This window comes from Macaca fascicularis, chromosome 17 (genome assembly GCF_037993035.2).
Source record: "Macaca fascicularis isolate 582-1 chromosome 17, T2T-MFA8v1.1".
Lineage (NCBI taxonomy): Eukaryota > Metazoa > Chordata > Mammalia > Primates > Cercopithecidae > Macaca > Macaca fascicularis.
This window is the reverse complement of record NC_088391.1, coordinates 52602471-52625459: the sequence shown is the minus strand read 5'-3', so window position 1 is coordinate 52625459 and position 22989 is coordinate 52602471. Positions and strand designations below refer to the sequence as shown.

General features: G+C 37.6%; 1 long non-coding RNA gene across 1 annotated transcript; it reads left to right on the top strand.

Annotated features, from left to right (window-relative positions):
• Positions 1–2244: 2244 nt before the first annotated feature.
• On the top strand, positions 2245–6874 carry LOC141408939 (uncharacterized). The gene is made up of 2 exons (XR_012426683.1): positions 2245–2329; positions 6675–6874. It is a non-coding gene; the product is annotated as an uncharacterized lncRNA (long non-coding RNA).
• Positions 6875–22989: the final 16115 nt, after the last annotated feature.

The window sequence follows — 22989 nt, the reverse complement described above, 5'->3', positions numbered from 1 at the left end:
TTCTGGAGGCCTGTATTTTTTTAATTAAAAATAATTTTAACATTGGCTGATTGATGATGAGTTATTTATCGCTTTACTTAGGCCTGTAATGAAAGACTGCCAAAACAAAAATCAACATTTATAATTATTTCAGACCTATTAAGAAGGACGATGAATTTTTTAAAAGTCATATTCAAGCAAAAAAAGAAAATCCTATACTAAATAAAAAATGTATTTATAACAGGTAATAACATCAGTAAAGGTAGCTATTTTAATTTTCAACCACAAAAATCCTTAAGAAAATTAGTCTCCATATACAAAATAATACTATTACTGACATTGGTAAGAATTTACATATGACTAGTCAATCTGAAGCAAATATAAAGTTTATCTTAGAAAAAAAGGTCTTGATTACATCTGGTTGATTTTTAGCAGAATGAATCCTTGAGTGAGTCAATAACTTTCTATCTCTTTCTTTAAATAATGTTAACAATAGTTGCTAGGAGAGCACAGGCACTAAAGCTAGAGTTTCCAGGTTTAAAACCTGGATCTACCATTTTGTTGAAATACTGTTTGAAGTTTACAAAGTCTCTCTGTGCCCCAAATTCCTCCTAGGTAGAATGGGGATTATAACATCACTTGCTCATAAGGTTGGTATGAGTATTAAATAAGTTTATACAAATAAAGGCCTCTGAAAGGTAATTAGCACATGCTAAGAACTCAATAACAGTTGGTTATTTTCTTTCTGTTGGTCTTCATCTGCTTCCTGCTGCTATAACAGATTCTCTACATCTCGGTAATTCACTTTTAAAAAATGATACTTAATTGGCTCACAGTTCTAGTGTCTGGGAACCTCAAGGGGATGTTGTCAGCTCCTTGCAATGGCCCCATTGCTGCATTATTCCATGGTAGAAGGTGAAAGAGCCCGTAAAAGAGAGAGCTCACTTTTATATCAACCCTGGCAACCTCTGATCTTTTTACCATCTTCATAGCTTCACCTTTTCTAAAATGTCATGTAGTTTGAATTATACATTATGTAGCCTTTTCAGATTGGCTTCTTTCATTTAATAATATGCATTTAAGATTACTCCATGGGCAACTTTCATTTTAGTGCTGAACTACATTTCATGGTTTGGATGTACCACTATTTATTTCTCATTTATCTATTGAAGAATATCTTGGTTCCCTCCACATTTTGGCAAGCATAGATAAGGTTTCCATAAACATCTGTATTCAGATTTTTGTGTGGATATAAGTTTCAACACCTTTGGATAAATACCAAGGAATGTGACTGTTGGATAGTGTGGTAAGCCTATGTTTTATTTCGTAAAAAATCTCCAGACCATCTTCCAAAGTGACGATATCATGTTGCATTTACACTAGCAATAAATGAGTGTTTATGTTTCTCCACATCGTTACCAACATTTGATGTTGTCAGTGTTTGGGATTTCAGTAATTTTGAGAGGTGTGTATTAATATGTCATTGATGTTTTAATTTGCATTTCTTTGATAAAATATTCTGCAGAGCATTTTTTCTTACGTTTCTTTGCCATCTTTATATTTTTTTTTTTTGGCAATGTATCTGTGAAGATCTTTTGTCCATATTTTAAATTAAGGTATTTGTTTTCCTTTATTGAGTTTTAAGGGTCCTTTGTATGTTTTGGATAGGTTCTTTATCAGATATCTTTTGTAAATGTGTTCTCTCCGTTAATTGCTTACCATTCTCATAGTATTTTCTTTTGCAGAGAGAAAGTTGTTAATTTTAATGAAGTATACCTTATCAACATTTTTTTTAATGAATCATTCCTTTGGGTTTAAAATTTAAAACCAAAGAATTAATTTTAAATTTTAAAAATAATTTGAAAATTATTACCATACCCAAAGTCATCTAGATTTTCTCCTATGTTATCTTCTGAGAGTTTTATAAATTTGCCTTTTATATTTAGCTCTATCATGTATTTTCAGTTAATTTTTGTAAAATAACATATATGAACAGGCAACCTATGCAGGGGCCTTTGAAAACAGTATGCTGAGAATAGATAGGGCTCAAGGACAGTATCTCCAATTGAACTTTTAATGAACTCCCATAGGCACCAAGAAGGCGGGCAGATAAGGAAGAGCATAGAAACAAGGAACTGAGTAGAAGGTTACATGTGGGAAAAGAAAGTTTGTTTTTGCATTGCATTCTTTCTGCTGACGTGGAGTTTATGGAGTATAAATAAAGTGAGGCGGAGGCTCTGAGTGCTGCCGCCATGTTCTCTGTGTGTCTTTGTCTTTTGTGTGTTCTTTCATTCTCCACCACCCCCAGCACGGACCCCAACAAGTGGCGCAGCGAGCAGGGTCAGCACGGGTGAGTAGGGGAGAACAAGAAGGGGAACCCCCTAGGGGCGGGTAAGGCTCGGATATTGTTAAGGGGAACCTTCTTAAACTTTCATTATGGGGAATTCCATCTTTCTGGCCTCAGAATATTTTCGGCTCTTTCAAGGACTGTTGCTGTCTATAGGAGTGGAAGTAAAAGAAAAAGACTTTGAAGCGATTGTTTGCCCATGTTGAACAACATTGTTACTGGTTTCAGTATCAGACTAAAGTGCAGCTGAATCGGAGAGAATGGTTACAGGTAGTAAAAGCTCTGCTTAGAGCTCTCCAGTTAGGGGATATTATGCCTCTAAGATTGTGGACCTTGTGTAACTCTATCACTCAGACATTAGAGTTACTTGAGACTGATTCAGAGTGTGGTAATGTAGCCATAGGAGAAAACGTATCTGAGGATTTGAAAAAAATAAACAAATCTGAAATGGAGCCCATTTGTGCCAGGATAACAGAGGATGGGGGGGGGTAGCAAAAGGGGGAGAAGAGAAAAAGCCAGCTCTTCCTTCTTCTAAGGGAAATTCTGACATGCAGAGTATTATGGAAATGCTTCAACAAATATTACAGATATATTCTTCTAATTCACTTTTGGGAGCTTTCCCTGTTTCTTTTCCTTCTGCCCTGTTAAGAGAGGATTTTCCAGAGCCTCCAACCCCCCGGCTTCCTTATCTTTACCTTTGTTTGGCAAAGTTGAAGCCCTGTTCACATCAGACATACTTTAAATTTATACTAAACACCTGTTTAATATGTCAAACCAGTGTATATGTATATCTTATTGTTTGTTAAAATATTATGAGTATTTCAATAGTCAATAAATAAGCACATTAATATTAACTATTAATATTAATATAGTATTAATAACCCCAGCTAGGAAATTGTTATGTTATAGGGGTGCATCGGTTCCACCAATTTACACTCCAAACAGAAGTTGAGTATTCGAGTTGCTTAACACATTAACTACCTCTTGATATTTTCTGTGTTTTTAAATTTTAACCATTGTATTGTGTATGTAATGATTCTCAATTTGGTATTAATATACATATTTCCTAGTGAGTAATGATGTTAGGCATATAGGTTTATTGTCATTTCTTTGTTCTGCTACTTTTGGTTGGGTTATTTACCTTTTCCTATTAATATGTTGGGATTCTTTATATTTGGGGATATGAGTATTATTATATATTATATATACTTTTAATTAAAAAAAAATTTTTTTAAGGAGCTGGATCTGTTTCCAATTATTTGTGCTTCTTTTGCTCCTAATGCTCAGTTTTCAAATGGTGGCAATAATGTCCAATTTAATGCCTTACAAATTAAATTTTTAAAAGAAATGAAAGCTGCCATTTCTAACTATGGATCTCAATCTCCTTTTATCCTTGGTCTTCTTGATGTTTTTTCATCAGAAAATTTGATAATTCCTATAGACTGGAAGACTTTGAGGAAAGGCTTTTCTTGATCATTCTCAGTGGTTACAATTGCACAGCTGGTAAATGAACAAGGCACATGTATAGGCTAGGAAAAATGTTATGTGTGATCCCCCTGGACCCACTGAGGAATAACTCACAGGCACGGGCCAGTATGCTACTCTTAATGCTCAGGCTGGTCTAGATGATGTTGCCTTTACTCAAATCAAGATTTTGTTTTTAAGGGCCTGAAATAAGGTAGAGATAAGAGGAAAATCTTCCCTTTCTGTTGTGAAGATTTTACAGGGCACAAATGAACCATATCCAGATTTCATAGCCCGTCTTCAGGATGCTGTCTTCAAAATTGTGGGTGCAGGCCTTGCTTCAAAAATTTTGTTACAAACATTGTCTTTTAAAAATGCTTATGCTGACTGTTAAAAATTGTTAAAATCATTAAAGGCCAATGGGGCCAATTTAGATAAATATATTAAAACTTGTGTTAGTGTTGGAGGGGCTATTTATAATGCTCAATTATTTGCTGGAGCTTTGTCTAAAGCCTTAAAAGGAAATAACAAACAAGGTGTTTGTTTGCAGTGTGGTAAACTTAGACATTTCAAAAAAAAAAAAAAAAAAGAGTGTCATAAAAATTGAACACTTTTATCCCTCAAGGCAGAAAGCTGCCTTCAGAGGTGTACAAATGTTGTGGTAAAGGTTGACATTGGACAAATAAATGTCGTTCCAAAACTGATAAAAGTGGAAATTTACTGTCTCCTCTCCTGGGAAACGGGAGCCGGGGCCCACAGGCTTGGGGACCCAACAATTACAATACAAGTCTACTACAATACCCAGTGAGCAATGACCTACAACATCAATGAATAAATTCAAGTCCTCCTTAAGGATCCCACACCTTACCCCAGTTTCTCAGCTTTATGCAGCAACTAAGCAGAGCACCGCTGCTGACTTAGTTATTACTCAACCTTATACCTTCTCTCCTAATAGAGGAGTATATAAATTAGCTATTAGAGTGTGTGACCCTTTGCCAAAAGGACATGTAGGACTTTTGTTAGGTCAAAACAACAGTGCTATATGGAAGTTAATGATGATTCCAGAAATCATTGATCTTGATGTTACTAATAAAATTCTTATTATGGTACAAGTTTCACAATTTATACGCCTAGAGGCAGGGGAACGTATTCTCAATAGGGAGGGTTTGGTAGCACAGAAAAAAACTGTTTTTTGGGAAACTTTAGTTTCTAATCAAAAGCCCTTATGTTCATTGCATATCAATAGAATAGTTTTTAAAGGGTTAATTGATATGGGGGTGAATATGTCTATTATTTGTTTAAATTAGTGGCTTATACAATGGGAAAAAAGACAAGTTTCAGTCATACTCATTGGCTTGGGTGCTGCTTCTGTGGTTTATCAAGACGTAGAACCTTTAACCTGTGTCGGTCCAAAAGGTCAACAAGGTCAAGTTTTTTTTTATATTATTCCTATCAATATTAATCTTTGGGGACAAAATCTTTCATAACAATTTGGTGCTTTTTTAAACATTCTTCATATTTCCTCAGCTGCCAAAAAAAATGATGTTCAAAATGGGCTACAATCCTTTAAACTCATAGCCACTGTTCACCAGCCTCAAGTTTTATAATTAAAGTGTAAAACGACCACTCCTCTTTAGGTGAAACAGTGGCCATTATCTAAAGAAATACTTAGGACTTTAAAAGAGTAAGTCAAAAAACAAATGGCTGAGAGGAATCTAAAGCCACGTACTTCTGCATGGAATTCCCATCTTTCTCTTGTCTTAAAACTATAAATGTTTACCATTCAACCTAGGGAAAGTTTACAGCCTGGTCTTCCTAATCCTGCCCTTATCCCACAAAGTTAAAAATTAATGGTCATAGATCTCAAAAATTGTTTTTTCTCTATTCCATTACAACCTCAAGATTGTAAAAAGTTTGCCTTTATTATTCCTAAATATAATAATGGACAACCTATTCAAAAATATCAGCAGAAGCTTCTTCCCCAGGGTATACTTAATAGCCCTACTATATGTCAAAAATTTGTACATAGGACTTTAAATCCTGTAAACAGTCAGTTTCCAACTGTGTTAATTTATTATTGTATGGATCTTCTCTGTCCCTGTTTTTAATAATTTTCAGCCACTTTCTCGATATCAATGGAAAGTTTTACCTCAAGGTATGTTAAATAGCCCTACCTTGTGTCAAGAATTTGTCCATAGGGCCTTGGATCCTGTTTGAAAGTGTCATCTGGCCGGGCGCGGTGGCTCAAGCCTGTAATCCCAGCACTTTGGGAGGCCGAGACGGGCGGATCATGAGGTCAGGAGATCGAGACCATCCTGGCTAACATGGCGAAACCCCGTCTCTACTAAAAAAAAAACACAAAAAATTCACAAAAAATTAGCCGGGTGTGGTGGCGGCGCCTGTAGTCCCAGCTACTAGGGAGGCTGAGGCAGGAGAATGGCGGGAACCTGGGAGGTGGAGCTTGCAGTGAGCTGAGATCCGGCCACTGCACTCCAGCCTGGGCGACAGACCGAGACTCCGCCTCAAAAAAAAAAAAAAAAAAAAAGAAAGTGTCATCCTTCTGTTCTTTTATATCATTATATGGATGACATTCTTCTTGCTGCACCCACCAGAGAAAAGCAGCAAGATGCTTTTGTATCATTACAAACTCAGCTTTCTTTCTACTCACTTAATATTGCCACAGAAAAAATTTAACTGGATTTTCCTATTCAATATTTAGGTTATACCTTGGGGGCACAAAATATTCGACCCCAAAAAATTCAAATTCGACGTGATCATTTAAAAACATTACATGATTTTCAAAAGCTTCTAGGAGACATTAATTGGATGCATCCTGTTTTAAGAATACCAACATATCAGTTATAACATCTTTTTTCTATTCTAGAAGGAGACAGTCACTTGGACAACTCACGCCATTTAACTCCTTTGGCTTTACAGGAACTCCAGCTTGTTGAAGAGCAACTTCAAAAGGCCCTTCCTTTTGTTTAGTTCATACTTTACCTTCTCCCACAGGAATGATTCATCAAACTAATCGACCACTAAAATGGATCTTTTTGTCCAATAAAATATCTAAACGCTTGGCTACTTATATCGATCGTTTAGCTGAACTGATCATCAAAGGACGGCATCACTGTTGACAACTTTGGGGAGGAGATCCTTCCTTAATTATCTCTCAATTCACTCAGATCACTTATCTTCTTGCAACTTCTGATTCTTGGCAAGTTGCTTGCGCTTATTTTGTTGGACAATTTTCTACCCAATACCCTAAGTCTCCGATCTTTTCGTTTTTTAGGCAACATTCTGTGTTGCCTTTCTCACCAATTTCTGTATTTCCTGTTCAAGGTCCTACCTTTTTTACTGACGCTAGTAGCAATGATAAGGCTGGATATTGGAGTGTTCATCAATCTCGAGTTACAGTCTATCCTTATCCCTCGGTGCAACAGGGAGAATTGTTTGCTGTTCTGATGATCTTACTTGATTTCCCTACTACTGGTTGTAACATTGTTAGTGATTCTCAATACGCTGTTTATGTTACTTCTTATATCTCTCAGGCCACTTTACCTCTTTGTGCTACTTCTTCTCTTCAAAAACTCTTTTCCTTGTTATCTTCTACTTTGAGCCAACGTCGAGCTCCTTTATTCATCACTCATCTTCGTTCTCATTCTCAACTTCCTGGACCATTAGTTCATGGTAATACTCAGATTGATTCACTTTTAATAGGCCACCTACATGCTGCAGAACAAAAATATACTCTACATCACACTAATAGTTCTGGCCTTCAACGACGGTTTCATTTAACTTATAAACAAGCTCGTTCTCTTATTCGAGCTTGTCCTTCCTGTGCTCCTTTGAGCATTCCATCCTTCCATCCTGGGGTTAATCCATGAGATGTCCCTTCTTTTGGACAATTAAAGTATGTTCATCATACCATTGATACCTTTTCTCATTTTCTATGGGCCACTCCGTTGCCATCTGAGAAAGCTGATTCTGTTATTACACATCTCTTAGCTTGTTTCGCCATCATGGGCATTCCTCTTATACTTAAAACTAATAATGCCCCTGCCTATGTCTCTCATAAATTACAAGTTTCTTACAGCAATACAATATTCAACATATCATCGGTATCCCAGGCAACAGTCAAGGTCAAGCCATCATTGAGCGCGCAAATTTAACTTTAAAAACTCAACTATTAAAACAAAACAAAAAGGGGGAAATGAGCCCCCCACAAACCAGATTTTGAAGGTTCTTTTTACCTTAATTTTTTTGAATCAATGGAGACAATTGCAAGACTCCGCTGTCGTAACCCATCTTTCCTCACCTCCCTCGGTGATAGTCCCCGCTGACAATTTAAAGGTTTGGTATCCTAATGAAGAAGGTAAGTATGTTCAAGGGCAAATTCTAAAACAGGGATGGGGCTATGCTCTTGTCCTTACAGGGAGCGGACCTGAGTGGTTTCCTACAAGACGATTGAAACCCTGTTGAAAAGAAAACTGGATTCAGCATGCATTTCTTCCTTTGTTAGATGTGCCTCGGCGGGAAACTTATTTCTCTTAGTGAGGCTTTGTATGAATATTGGACTTATATTCCCTTTCCGCCCTTGTATCAGGGAGTCGCCTGAGGGGAGGCAGAAATTAAGGTTTTCACCAATGACACTACTTGGATGCCGTCCCCCTATATAGACAAGGACAATATAGAATGGGAAACGGGAATTATAAACAACACATATCAATTTGGAGTGGAAGGACTTCCAATATGTATGGGAAATAGTTCTCATTTTCTCCGAAAATCGCATGAAGCCTGGGATGTTCGCTATAATCATAGTCATGTGGCTGCTAATACTGTTATTGTTGTAACTAGAAGCTTTCAGTATAATCATACTGTATATAGTAATGAAACTATTCCTAGTTCTTTACCTTTTTGTCCTATTCCAGAGGTTTCTCCTAATATCGAGGTGCTGGAGTGGCAACAATGTCGGGGAACTAAACCCCGGATTTTATTAGAATACAATGGAATATAAATAACTGATTGGAGTGTGCACGGTGATTTTCAAATAAAATTTAGTCACATACCTTTGAAATGACACTGGGTAAATAAAAGTATTGCTGCTAACAGTAATGAAACCTTGGTATGGCGTGAAGGAGGCCTGAAGTACAGAGTCATCTTTGGAAGTTGTTAGCTGCAGGTGATGCCATTAGCACTTTTGTGAGGAATATGTCCCTTAATCTTTCTAACCCAACTAACTCCTTTCATATTCAGTTATATCGAAATACCTCCTGATATATTATTGCTTGTGTCCGTAAGCCCTACCTATTATTAGCAGGGAATTTGACATGGGATAATGATACGGGGATTGTTAATTGTACAGATACGTGTACATTTTTGTCTTGCCTCAATCATTCCTGGTGGCACAACTTTACTGGGGATATTTATATCCTCAGGGCTTGTAAGGAAATTTGGCTACCTGTTAACCTTACGCGACGGTGGGGGGCATCACCTCTTGAAATTTATATTTGGACTTCTCTTCAGCGAACCCACCGTGCCCTTGGACTTATAATTGCCTCGGTGATGAGTCTTGTTGCCATCGCCTCCACTGCGACCGTAGCAGGACTCGCTCTTCATCAAAGCATACAAAATGCTGAATTTATGCAGCAATGGCATGAACAATCTCACCAGTTATGGCTTCAACAGTGAAACATTGACTCTCAACTTGCTGAAAGATTGGACAACATGGAGCAAGCATTGACATGGCTTGGAGATCAGCTCACTGTACTCAGTACTCGGATGACATTACAAAGTGATTGGAACTCCACTCAATTTTGTGTAACGCCTGTACCTTTTAACATCTCTCAAAATTGGACTGTAATCCAAAAATTATTAGTAGGCCATAAAAATATTAGTTTGGACATCCAAGAGCTCATTCAGAACATTTCTGAAGCATTTTGACAACAATTACATGTGTTGTCTGGAACCGTAACCCTGCAGAGTTGGGTCAGCGCCTTGTTGCCTTTAACCCATGGACCCAGATGAAAACATGGATTTCTACAATCTCTGGAAGTATATTGCTTTGGGCACTTGGATTGGGTCTACTTCTTTTGGTGATTCGATGCTCCCTCCGTCGCCTCCAAAAACAAAAGAAAACACAGGAACAAATATGGGCTACCTTTTTAGGATTGAGGCAAAACAAAAACAAAAAGGGGGAAATGCAGGGGCCTTTGAAAGCAGTATGCTGAGAATAGATAGGGCTCAAGGACAGTATCTCCAATTGAACTTTTAATGAACTCCCATAGGCACCAAGAAGGCGGGCAGATAAGGAAGAGCATAGAAACAAGGAACTGAGTAGAAAGTTACATGTGGGAAAAGAAAGTTTGTTTTGCATTGCATTCTTTCTGCTGACGTGGAGTTTATGGAGTATAAATAAAGTGAGGCGGAGGCTCTGAGTGCGGCCGCCATGTTCTCTGTGTGTCTTTGTCTTTTGTGTGTTCTTTCATTCTCCACCACCCCCGGCACGAACCCCAACAACCTACAGAATGGGAGAAAATTTTTGCAATCTACTCATCTGACAAAGGGCTAATATCCAGAACCTACAAAGAACTCAAACAAATTTACGAGAAAAAAAAACAACCCCATCAAAAAGTAGGCAAAGGATATGAACAGACATTTCTCAAAAGAAGACATTCATACAGCCAACAGGCACATGAAAAAATGCTCGTCATCACTGGCCATCAGAGAAATGCAAATCAAAACCACAATGAGATACCATCTCACACCAGTTAGAATGGCAATCATTAAAAAGTCAGGAAACAACAGGTGCTGGAGAGGATGTGGAGAAATAGGAACTCTTTTACACTATTGGTGGGATTGTAAACTGGTTCAACCATTGTGGATAACAGTATGGTGATTCCTGAAGGATCTAAAACTAGAAATACCGTATGACCCAGCCATCCCATTACTGGGTATATACCCAAAGAATTATAAATCATGCTGCTATAAAGACACATGCACATGTATGTTTATTGCAGCACTATTCACAATAGCAAAGACTTGGAATCAACCCAAATGTCCATCAGTGACAGACTGGATTAAGAAAATGTGGCACATATACACCATGGAATACTATGCAGCCATAAAAAGGATGAGTTAGTGTCCTTTGTAGGGACATGGATGCAGCTGGAAACCATCATTCTCAGCAGACTATCACAAGAACAGAAAACCAAACACCACATGTTCTCACTTATAGGTGGGAATTAAACAATGAGATCACTTGGACTCTGGAAGAGGAACATCACACACCGGGGCCTATTATAGGGAGGGGGGAGGGGGGAGGGATTGCATTGGGAGTTATACCTGATGTAAAATATGAGTTGATGGGTGCTGACGAGTTGATGGGTGCAGCACAGCAACATGGCACAAGTATACATATGTAACAAACCTGCACATTGTGCACATGTACCCTAGAACTTAAAGTATAATAAAAAATAAATAAATAAATAAATAAATAACATATGTGTCTAGATTTATTTATTTGTTTTTGCAGCAGGATATCCACTTGTTCTAGTACAATATGTTGAAAGATATATCTGTTTCATTAGATTAACTGTCATCTTCGCCAAAGGTCATTTGGGTATATTTACCTGATTCTGTTTCTCAATGCTTCATTCTGTTTCACTGATTTATTTGCCTGTCCTTTTACTAATATCACACTGTTGTGATTACTGTTACTTTGCATTAAGTCGAGGTTGAGTGGTATTAATTACCCAACATTTTTTCACATTCAATATTGTTTTGGTGATTCTGAGTCTTTTGTTGATTCCTAAAACTTTAACATAAATTTGTTGATATATACAAAATAACTTGCTAGGATTTTGTTTGAGGCTGCATTTAATCTACAGATGAAATTATGAAGAACACTCATTGTCTTAGTCCTTTCAGAGTGCAATAGCAAAATATCTTAGACTGGGTAAAGTATAAACAACAAAAATTAATTGCTTACAATTCTGGAGACTGGGAAGCACAAGATCAGAGCACCAGTATCTTTGGTATCTGCTTCACAGATGGTGCCTTCTAGTTGTGTGTATATGTTGGATGAGGCAAACAAACTGCTTCAAGTCTCTTTTCTTAGGCACCTATTTCATTTATGAAGGTCTTACCCTTATGACTTAACCACTTCTGAAAAGGCCACATTTCTTAGTATTATCACATTGGAGATTATATTTCAACATATAAAATTGAAGGCACACAAATATTCAGAATACAGCAGACATCTTGACAGTATTGAATCTTCCTATCCATGAACATGGTCTACCTCCACATTTATTTAGTTGTTTGATTTTTTGGTCAAACTTTTGTAGTTTCCCTAATATAGATCCTGTGCATATTTTGCTACATCTATACTTAAGTATTTCAGTTTTGGGGAATACCAATGTAAATGGTATTGTTCTTTTAATTTCAAATTTTACTTGTTCATTGCTGATACAGGCATACCTCATTTTATTGCATTCACTTTATTGCATTTTGCAGATATTGCACTTTTTACACACTGAAGGTTTGTGGCATCCCTGCATCTAGCAGGTATATCAATGCCACATTTTCAACAGCAAAGTGCTCACTTTGTGTGTCTGTGTCACATTTTAATAATTCTGACAATATTTTAAATCTTAACTATTATATATGTTACAGTGATCTCTGATCACTTTCATAGGTGTTTGACATTATTGTAATTGTTTTGGGGTGCAACAAACTGCTCATATGACAGCAAATGTAATTGACAAATGTTCTACTTCATGGAACGAGTCCAAAATATCATCATTAACAGGAGTTTGGAATAAGTTTATTCAGCCCTCATTGATTACATTAAGGGGTTTATGATTTCAGTGGCAGAAGTACTGCAGATGTGATGGAAATAGCAAGAGAAATAGAATTAGAAGTGGAGCCTGAAGTGGTTACTGAGTTTCTGCAGTCTCATGATAAAACTTCAATGGATGAGAAACTGATTCCTATGAATGAGCAAAGGAAGTGATTTCTGGAGATAGAATTTACTCAAAGTGAAGATATTGTGAACATTGTTGAAAAGGTAACATATTTAGAATATTACCTAAATTTAGATGAGAAAGCAGTGGTAGGTTTTGATAAGACTGACTCCAATTTTGAAAGATTTTCTACTGTGGTTAAAATGTTAGCAAAGAGTATCACATGGTACAGAGAAATATTTTATGAAAGAAAAAGTCCATTAATGCAATAAATTTTATTAATTTCTTATTTTAAGCAATGGCCCCAGACACCTCAGTTTTCAACAGCCACCACACTGGTCAGCAGCCATCAATATCCATGCAAGACCCTCCACCATCAAAAAGATATAACTTGAAGGCTTGGATGATCATTAGCAAATTTTAATGACAAAGTATTTTTAAATTAAGGCATATGCATTATTTTTTAGACAAATGCTATTGCACACATAATAAACTACCATGTAGTGTAAACATTTATATGCATTGGGAAAGAGAAACGGTGTGTCTTGTTTTATTGTGACATGTTTTATTGAAGTGGTCTGGAACTAAACCCACAATACATCCAAGGTATGCCTGTATATAGGAAAGTGATTGACTTTTGTATATGATTTTATGCACACCCTTTGATAAAGTTTCTAAGTAATGTGAACAATTATTAGTATACTATTTAAAAAATGAATGAGGTTACATAGGATAAATGATTGCCCTAAGCAATCTCAGGTGAGTTGGGTGGATGGACTAAGAAAAAGTGTATTGTTTGAATTGCTGAACCAGCATTTTTCCATTTATAATAACACAATATATGCTTAAGAAAAAATAATGAGAACACTTAAACAAAGTGGCAGTTTTTACCTTAAGTTTTAAGTGATATAAATGAGTGTCATGTTTTAGTAATCACAGTTTAGAAAAATCTTTATGTGTGAACAATAAAACTGAGCATTATGCATGTTTGAATCACTTTTAATGCTCAACTGGAATTTAGATGTCTCAATTAATATGAACCATAAAATTGAAGAAAACATTCTCTTAAAATTGGAGTTCATTTGTTAATCAATCTTGTGTATTGTCACATTTTCTTTCAGGGCATCCTAAAAATATCTAAAGCAGTGTGTATTATTTCTCAGATAAAACATGTATATTTATTTACTTCATAAACATGTATTTTTCTGCATTTCTGAGTATTCAGCTTACAGTCTGTATCAAAATTTTTCAGGCCACAATTCTGACCAACCTACATTAATAATAAATTTTACTTCTCTACTGTTATCTATTCCTGAAGAAATAGAAAATAAGTGGAATTTCAGGTTTTATAACTCCACTGGAACCTCAATCAGTTATATGAAATTCCTTAGCTGTTAAGTATACTTTAAGATAACATTTGTCCTTCAAAGACATGTAGAAAATAAAAAATAAAAAAAACTGGTCAAAACAGAAATGCAGTCTTTTTGTTTCAATAGGAATACTACTAAAAATTCTAATTTTAAAAACCGTAAAAACTCTTCTGTAAGGTATAATCTCTCGATAAATTATGCATAAGCAAAAGTTATCCTGTACCATAGTCATAAATTTTATAAGGAATATTTATGTAATCATTATTATAAAACTATGATTGTTTCTCATTCATTTTTATTTTTGGAAGTCTTTATTGTGAATTAATTGTAGAGAGTTTTCTATAGTTTAATTATCATTCTTGATTATTTTACACAGATATTCCATTCAAAAAAATTTAAGATAAAAAGATATATTTAAAGCCTCAACTACCCTCCTGAGTTCACACTGTTAAGAAATTGTTTGTGCTGGTGGTCCTGTGGATGAGTGAATAATAGCCATTTAAGCTGAGTGACAGGGTAACAATGGTAAGTGGCAGAAGTAAATGACCGTGTTTTAGTCATGCTCTGCCTTCTTATTACTTTACTCAATAAATATGCTGTTTTGTGTGTTTTGTGTGTTTTGTTGTTTTCTTTTTATCTGTATTGGGTTCAGAAATCAAAATCTTAATTGCATTGTTCCAGGTCATCTAAATAACTCTCCAAATTCTTTAAAACAATGCTCATGGTTACATGGCTGAAAGCAGTAGAAAGTAAATTGAATTTCAAGTTTCTTTTTAATAAAATATTACATATAAATGGTGATGTTAATGAATTTATAATTTAGAGTTATAATTGTTGTAGCTATAATTAGTTATTCTTATGCAGTTGCTAACATGCTTCTGAAATGGAAGAATAACTATGCTTTTTACTAACAACAAGGGAGCACTACAAAAGCACAAAACATTTTAGAACAAGTGTTACTCCATTTTCTGTCACCAAGAGGCATTAAATAAAATGCCAGCCACAACTGCAAATTGCAAGTAGATTGATCTCTCTAGAAAGTTTAGTGCTGCAGTCAGTACAAAAAGAATGATCGAGTTCCTCTTTCCAATACCAAGCCCACAGGGACAGTAAAAGCCAGAGGCAAAGTATGGCTTAGAATCATATACACTGTAACAGTCAGTCCTTTACCATATACCAACATAAGAAAATGGTATAAGTGATAGAAAAAGGGTTGAATGAAAAGTCATTTTTAAAGCATTGGGACCTGTGCCAACAATTCTAGTACTAGGTCAGAAATATATAAGTATTTCAGATTTAATATTATATAGGTGTGTTTGTTTAACATAACCAAGTATATACAGTTAACCCCAGACTTAGCAAGAACAAAATTAATTGTTTATTTATCATCAATAATAAAGAGAAAAGGAAATTTATTTTAAACAAAACACCAAGATGAAAAGAGATAGTGTTTTATAGTGTTATATATAAGCCAATTGTTGTCTCCATTTTTTTCCTTCCCTCACACACTGACTCTTTCAAGTCTTCAGCTGTCCACTCATTTCCTCAGAGAAATATGGAGCATAAAATAGAACAGAATCTAAGGGGCTTCTTAGGTTTGGACAAAGTTCCGATTTCTGCTGGAAATTGGTTTAGTGATTCTTGGATCCAAAATAAGACAGGCTTCATCAGAGTTTTCAGTCATTTCATTAAAGAAGTATACATGAGTTACTTGGGAGGATGACTAAGGCAACATAAATATGTCATGGAAAATACTCTGAACCCTTTTATTACCTGTCTTCAGGCATTTGAAGAAAACTGATGATCTTCTTTTATTTTTTTAAACCTTGGTCATAATAATGACAACAACTACTATTTATTTAGTTTGACCTTGAAACCAGGGTACCTGTATTCAGATTTTAGCTTTTTCTCCTCTCTGCTGTGTAACCTGTGGAGGTTAATGCAATTTCATCTTGGATGCTAATCTGATATGTTGGCTTCTGATTAACCCCAGTTGTGGAAATGCTGCCAAGATTTCCAGTTTACCTATTGCTCCTTGTGTAAGAACAGGTACTTACTGTAAATCCTGCCTTTAGACCTAACAATCTTGATGTTCTTGTACTTCAGTTGTCCTAGATATCCCTTCCAAATTACCCCTTTCCTATGGTATATAAGCTCTGAGTCTGGAGGGTAATTTTTTAGGAATCAACCATGTCATCTCTCCACTGCCAGAAACAGAGACTTGGTTTCTGTTCATAAGTCCCCATTAAATGTTTGTTCCTAAGAAACTGGATTTGTCTGGCCGGGCGCGGTGGCTCACGCCTGTAATCCCAGCACTTTGGGAGGCCGAGGCGGGCGGATCACAAGGTCAGGAGATCGAGACCACGGTGAAACCCCGTCTCTACTAAAAATACAAAAAATTAGCCGGGCGCGGTTGTGGGCGCCTGTAGTCCCAGCTACTCGGGAGGCTGAGGCAGGAGAATGGCGTGAACCCGGGAGGCGGAGCTTGCAGTGAGCCGAGATCGCGCCACTGCACTCCAGCATGGGCGACAGAGCGAGACTCCGTCTCAAAAAAAAAAAAAAAAAAAAAAAAAAAAAAAAAAAAAAAAAAAGAAACTGGATTTGTCAGCCTCTATCTTCAGCATCTCAGCTTCCTTGGACTTTTAGATAGGTTTACATAGACTTGCCCACTGAGAAACATAACCTTAGGAAAGTTGTAAAATATCTCTATGCTCCAGTTTTCCAATTTTTAAAATGTAACTAACAATATCATCTACCTCATAAGGTTGTCATAGGATTTACTATTTGTTAAGGCAATTAAAATTGTGCCTGTTGTATAATAAATGTAGCCTAAGTGATGATTTAATATCACAATGTTACAGTCACTTCTCTAAATACTTTATATAATTTGTTTAACTCTAACAAAACCCTCTTAGTAAGTAGAATTGGGGCTTCTATTCTGTACTGGAAACTGAGGCACAGAAAGATTAACAAACTTGCATACATCTATAGAAGAGAAAACATTCACAGCTGAACATTTAAGCCATGCAGTTAATAGGCTTTTAATATCTATATTGATTTATTTTTCTTGATATCAAACATGAGTTTCCTATATCAGAGATCATAGGTTTTATTACTAAGCACAAAAAAACTGTTGAAGTTTCCTATGTCCAATTCTCTCCTCTCATGGTGTAAATGAGTAGATGAAGAGAAACAGATCTTACATGTGCAAAAGCAAGTTCTTACAAGGCAAAAATAGAACCCCCCCAATACATGAATTTTAGAATTAAATAGGAATATTCCACAATAGCCTCTCCTGAGAGAGAAAAAAAGAAAAAAGGACCGTAATTTTCTAATGTAAATAATTCATGTTTTTGAGAAAGTAAGTTCCTTTGGTGTTCACAACCCTTGGGATAGTAAACCAATGGCTATGGGTTTAATCCTCTTTTAACAAGTAAGCACATGACTCTGAGTTATCTATCACCTTAGAATGCAAAGAACAAATATCTATAAGGAAAAAGAGATATTCTTTAGCTTTATATTAATTTTCTCTGTTCAGAAAGCTTTGATCATGAAAAAATGAAAATATTTCCCTGCTATTCAACAGCAACCTGACACTAGATATTACACATTTAACCAATAAATTATACTAAGATATATTAGTGTTATTTCTAAACAAAAAGTATTGCACGAAATTTGAAGAAATTTGAAAAATAATTATGTAACACATTTTGTAGTGTCTTCCAGAATGAGGAATATATTCTTAAAGCACCTTGCTTTAAAGACAGTAGAAAATAGTGATAGTCCCATCTCTTTTCCATGAGAAATGATTATTGTTAATTGGCAGTTGTGGTGGGTTCTATGTTCCATGAATAAAATCTTCAGAGGAACTTTCATAAAGTCAAAAAATTATTCATAGAAATAAAGCTTGTTGGTACTGAATATTTGGTTTGAGATATTGATACAGAATGTCTGGGCTTCCCGCTAAACCCTACTCTCAAACCTAGAACCACGGCCCCAAGTGAAAACAGCTGACCCTGTTTTTCCACCCAAATATTGCTATTTTGGCCTGCCATGCCTCTATCTTGTGCCCATAAAAAGCCTTCAGATGTCTGAGCGACACAAGCAGGCGGTGCAAGTGGTTGGGGATCGAAGCAGCAGAGCGTTGGGGATACAAGTTGGTGAATGTCAGATGTACAAGCGGCTGAGCATCAAAGACTATGGATAGATGCGACTAACCAGATGGTGTGGCTTCAGGGAAAGATCACTTTCTTCCCACACCATCCTCTTTCCAACTCCCATCCTGCTGAGAGCGATCACCCAATAAAATCCTCTGCATATACTACCCTTCAATCCTTTCATGTGACCTGATTCTTCCTGGATGCCGGACAAGAACCTGGATGCTGAGAGGGCCGGAGGTTGGATGCTGTTGCGGGGCCACACAGAGCCTGCTCCCGCTAGAGAGGAGTGGCCGGCAGGTTTCAGCGCTCCTTCCCTCAGGTTTCCGCGCTTGCTTGCTCCCTCTCAGAAGGAGTGACCAGCGGTGGGCTGGGTGAAACAAGCCACTCCAGTTCCCACCCACCAAGGAGGTCAAGGGAACAATCCTGTCTCATCTGGGGGCCCGTCAGAGATACAAAAAAAGGGTGACTTTAAATTCAGGACTGTTGGATCTGCCTCTTTTCCAAGACCCTACCACTGCTCCCTTTCCATCAGGTAAAATGAATGTTGGCTCTGTTTCCCTTCATGGAGGTCTAGTCGGTCTGAATAGTTTAGTAACTTTGTAGAAAGGGACAGTTTAGTAACTTTGTAGAAGTTTAGTAACGTCTTTAGTAACTTTGTAGAAGTGTAGTAGTTTAGTAACTTTATAGAAAGCAATCTTTCTACAAAGCAAGAGGCTCTTTCCCCACCCCTGCCCCAAACCCATTATGCACTTTTAAGTTCTTTTCCTTCTTTTTCGAAGAGAGAGGATTCTTTTCCAACCTCTGCGCTTTGCTTACAATAAGGAGGAAACAGAGGAGCGTCCCCTGCTGGCTGCTGATGGCAAATTTGGCAAAGCCTGTCTGGGACATCTAAATGAATCCCAAGCAGCCCCTGAAATACCCGCCCCCCCCCTTTTTTTTTTCAAACTTGATTCCAAGCTTCAGGTTGAAGTCCTAGGAAGGAAAACTACATCGGAGGGATCCAAAGCCAGCCAGCAGGCACGGTGTAAATGGGCAGGACCAATTCCTACCAATTAAACCCTAGCTTCATGGAAGGAGGCCATACTCCACGGCACAGATGAGGCCAAAGGTTGTGTACAGCAGGGGAGATAGGGCGTATATGGGTAAGAGCAGATACTCCTACCCTTTAGGCCCCCCTGTTAACAAGGGTGAAAGCCGCTTTGGTACCCATAGGTAGCACCACCAATGTCACTAGGACTCGGGGATACGGACAAAAAAGAAAAGGGAGTTCATCCACTTTCTTTCTCCCTCACACCCGAGTTTTCACTGAAGGAAGGAAGGGAATGAGGGATGCCAAATTCCCTGTCTTTCAGAATGGGCAACAAAAAACTTGATTACCTCCAGTTTATATTCAGAAACGGACCCTAGGACAAGATACTACTTTAGAGGACCTACTGAAAGTGGCCCCCTCAGTCTTTTAGACACAAGAAAGAGGCAAAAGCTTTAATGGCCACCAGGCAAGGCTACAAACCCTAGAATTCCTAACGTTCACCTGTTAACTGCTAGAGATGTGGCAAGAATAGTTACCTCTCTCATAAAGTTTGATCGCTCCCATACAAGGTTTAATTTCTTTTACCAAGGTGAGACAGATCGGGGTGCAATGTTGTTAGTATATTTCACTTCTTATTTCTGTGATTTTTGTCACTAGATTCTTTCCTTGTATGATATACATGTTTGATCCATGGATACTTAACCTTGCGAAGTTTGTTTTCTCTTTTGCCTACAGGCCATCGAGGTTCCAAACAGGCAGGCAGCTGGAGCCTTGGATGATGGCTCCTTTTAACCAGTGACCCTTGGGTAGACCTCTGGGAGGAATTTGACTGCCGACTTCCCCAAACAGTGCCCCTTTTCAGCAGAAAGTAGCTAAGAGCCATCATCGTCCATATTCTGATGGCAGTTACATGTGCCTCTTCAGAGGAGGGGAAATAACACAGAATGGATGGGCTCGCAGCTAAACCCCACCCTTAAGCCTTAAGTGAAAACAGCCGTCCCTGTTTTTCTACCCAAATGTTGCTTTTTTGGTCTGCCATGCCCCTACTCTGTGTCCATAAAAAGACCTCAGCTGGCAACTTGACCCAAGCGGCTGATGCAAGCAGTTGGAGGTGCAAGCAGCTGAGCGTCAGAGAATATGCCTAGACGCAACTAACTTCAGATTGTGCAGCTTCAGGAAAAGTCGCTTTCTTCCCACACCATCGCCTAACCAACTCCCGTCCCACTGAGAGCCATCACCCATTAAAATCCTCCGCATACACTACCTTTTAATCCCTTCATGTGATCTGATTCTTCCTGGATGCGGAACAAGAACCCAAGTGCCAGGAGGACCAGGGCTTGGACGCTGATGCAGGGCGCACACAGAGCCGGCTCCGGCCAGAGAGGAGTGGCCGGCTAGTTTCAGAATTCGTTCCCTCTGGTTCCCGCATACGCTTGCTGGCAGGCTCCCTGTTGCAAGGAGTGGCCAGTGATGGGCTGAGTGAAATGAGCCACTCCAGTTCCTGCCCACGAAGAGGCAGGCGAAAAATTCTGTTTCAATATGGTTTACTCTTTGGACAATCTTAAGGACTGAATGTTTTTGTCCCCCCAAATTCACATGTTGGAGTTCTAGCCTCCAGTATGATGGTATTTGTAGGTGGAGTCTTTGAGAGGTAATTATGGCTAGAGTAGTTCCTGAGGGTGGGGTTCTTTCGATGGAATTAATGGTTTTGTAAAACAGATACAGGATCTCTTTCCTCCAGGTGAGGAAGAAAGATAGCCATCTGCAGACCAAGAAGAGGGTCCTCATGAGACACTGAATCTGCCAGCACCTTGATTTTGAGTCTTCCAGCTTCTAAAACTGTGAAAAATAAATGTTTGTTTCTTAGTCTATGTCATTTTGTTTTAGTGGCCTGAACTGACTAAGACAGACACAGCTATGTAACATCCCAGGTGCAAATACTTCTGACTCCAGCTACTTAGTATTGGACCAAACGTCGCAGTCTGAAAGAATATTTCTCCACAATTTCCAGTCAGTCACCTACTGCAGACATACGCCACAGTTTTGGAGTTCCTAGGCCACTTTTACTTCTGAACAGAGAGCTAAAATTTTGGAGGTTCCTATCCTTTCAGGTTAGAAAATTTGCTAGAATGACTTACAAAACTCAGAACACTTTATTATTACAGGTTTGTTATAGGAAAAGAGATACAAATCAGAACCATTCAAAGAGAGACACATAAAGCAAGGTTTGAGAGTACCCAAAACATGAAGTTTCTTCGGAGATCTATTACCCTCCCAGCACATCAATGTGTAACAATAACCAGAGTATAGCCAACCAGGGAGATTACCCAAGTTTCACTGTTTATGTTTTTTCATGCAGCTTCATCAGATAAGTATAATTGACTAAATTAATAGACGTGGTCAAACTGAATCTCAATCCTCCCTTTTCTCCATAGAGGTCAGGTTAATATCACAAGGCTTGAAGCCCAAATTATCTAATCATATGGTTAGTCTTTCTGTTGTGGCCATCCCCATGTTTAGTTATATCATTAGCATAAACTAGGGACCCAACTTGAGTCACCTCTTAGCATAAACTGTCAGGTGTGGTATGACAGACTCACCATGAATAACAAATACACGCCTATTACTGGACAAATTCCAAATATTTAAACATTATCTCTCAGGAACCAGGGCTAAAACCAGCCAAATTCCTCATTACACACTGAAACAGCCTCAGGCTGAAGGAAGAATAAATGTTACTGTAAAGGCTGGGTGAGACACAGGAATTAAAAATGGGTTTCCATGTCCGTTGGAGATGGTAAGTGATTATGCATTATGTAAAGGATTAATGGAAACAGTTCAAGATAAAGAGGAGCTTTTCTATTGATCCAAAATATTTTACGTATTTATGAGATACCTGTGCTATTTTGTTACATGCACAGAATGTGTTATGACCAACTCAGGGTATTTAGGGTATCCATCACCTTGAGTATTTACCATTTCTGTGTGTTGTGAAAATTTCAAGTCCTAGCTGTTACCTACTTTGAAGTATTTAATACACTGTTGTTAACTATAGTCACCCTATTTTGCTGTCGAACATTAGAACTTACATGTTCTATCTAACTTTATGCTTCTACCCATTAACCAACCTTTCTTCAATCCCCTTTTCCTGCTCAAACATAGTTTCCCAGCTTCTGGTGTCTACCTTTCTCCACTCTACCTCCATGAGATCAAGTTGTTTACTTTCCACATATGAGTGAGAATATTTAATATTTGTCTGTCTGTGCCTGTCTTATTTCATTTAACATAATGACTTTGAGCTTCATCCATGTTGTTGTAAGTGGTAGGATTTCATTCTTTTTTATGGCAGAATAGTATCCCATTTCATTGTGCATATGTACCATATTTTCTTTATTCCTTTTTCCATGGATGGACACTTCGGTTGATTTCATATCTTTGCTCATGTGAATAGTGCTGCAATAAACACATGAGAACAGGTATCCCTTTGATATGCTACTTTATTTTCTTTTGGATAAATAGCTGAAAGAAGGACTGCTGGATAATTTGGTAGTTCTAATTTTAGTTTTTGAGAAATCTCTGTACTGTTTTTTAAAGTGGTTGTAGTAATTTACATTTCCACCAACAGTCTGTAAAAGTTCTTTTGTTCTTTGCATCCTTGCCAGCATCTGTTATC